Source organism: Propithecus coquereli, unplaced genomic scaffold, assembly GCF_000956105.1.
Source record: "Propithecus coquereli isolate 6110/MARCELLA unplaced genomic scaffold, Pcoq_1.0 Scaffold290, whole genome shotgun sequence".
Lineage (NCBI taxonomy): Eukaryota > Metazoa > Chordata > Mammalia > Primates > Indriidae > Propithecus > Propithecus coquereli.
Window position 1 is genome coordinate 245,749 of NW_012148508.1, and position 1,336 is coordinate 247,084.

Below are 1,336 nucleotides of genomic sequence, written 5' to 3' on the forward strand. Positions count from 1 at the left end.
ATTTTTTTATAAAAAGCAAAATGGCAGTATATAAACAAAGGTACGAGGAGAAAAGTGAGTTTTATGAGTGGGAGAACATCTTGTTTCAGACTACTGATTAGACATTAGTGGTGGGGAGAAGATGTCATCTGTTATCAGCATACATATGGATTCAGGCAAAAGCAGAGGAAGAAAGTCGTGGAGAAAACAAGTCAGTTTAGACACCTTCCTAAGCTGTATTTGCGCATGGTGGTACCAGTACTTTATTTGGAGGGCCAATAATATCACCTTTTCAAATCACATTTCAAATAAATTCTGTTATTAAATTTTCCATTTTATCAGTCTCTTACAGGAGCAATCAAATATTGTCCACAATCTTCTGAATTCCAATAATGAAAAAAAAATACCCCTCTGGTATACATGTTAGTGGATTTCTAAAGGGAGTTTTTTAGATTACAACTGCTAAATTCCAATTATTAATGAGGACGTAAAATTCCTAACAAAAATACTAGTGACTCAGATTCAGCAATGCATGAAAAGAGTCGTCCACTACAAGAACTCAAAAAAATTTGAGAGGCACTATAGTTAGAGCCTAAAAACAAAAGCCCTAGAATTCAGACTGCATGCCTGCTTGCCCACTTACAAGAACGTTTCCAAAAGAGAGTTACTTTACTCTTTGTTCTTTAAGTTCCTTGTCTATAAAGTGAGATCAAGCATAGAACCTACCTCTTAGGAATTTCACCAGGGTAATAAGGTAATACATGGAAAACACTCATCACACTTTCTAACACATAGTAAGCATTAAGTAAATATTAGCTATTATCATCATAGTGCCAAAAATGCAAAGATCATATCATATTAGGAAATCTCTTAACATAATACACCTCAATGATGAGTCAAAATGCTTTAAAAACAATAAATTTAGAAGAAAAGGTATTTGATAAAAAGTCAACATTCATCCTTGATTATTTGTTAATCATTTAAAAACTAAGGCAAAGAGAACATTTCATTAACATGAAAATATTTAACCCTTCAAGAAGCATTTTGCTTAACAGTTAAATAATCAAACATAGATTTGATTTAACATGAGACATTGTTGAATATGATAAAAATATGAAACATACAGAAGAGCTATGACTATTAAAAATGGGAAGAAATATATTTTTTGCACAAGAAAGGGTGATCTCCTGGAGTGGGGAGGACACACGAGAGAGGCATAAGGGAAATGCACTGAAATACATTTAGAGTTGACAATGAATCAAACACATTGACAATGAATCAAACACATTATTAAGTACAAAATGAATGTGCAAATACCAAAACTTTCCAGAATACAAAAAAATAACCATCTAGAAAA

At 32.3% G+C, this 1,336-nt stretch overlaps 1 protein-coding gene across 1 annotated transcript in view; it reads right to left on the reverse strand.

Annotated features, from left to right (window-relative positions):
• The window catches only part of SLC30A8 (solute carrier family 30 (zinc transporter), member 8), a 91,796-nt gene that overhangs the window by 37,102 nt on the left and 53,358 nt on the right, over positions 1 to 1,336 (reverse strand). The gene's annotated exons all lie outside the window — the stretch shown is intronic.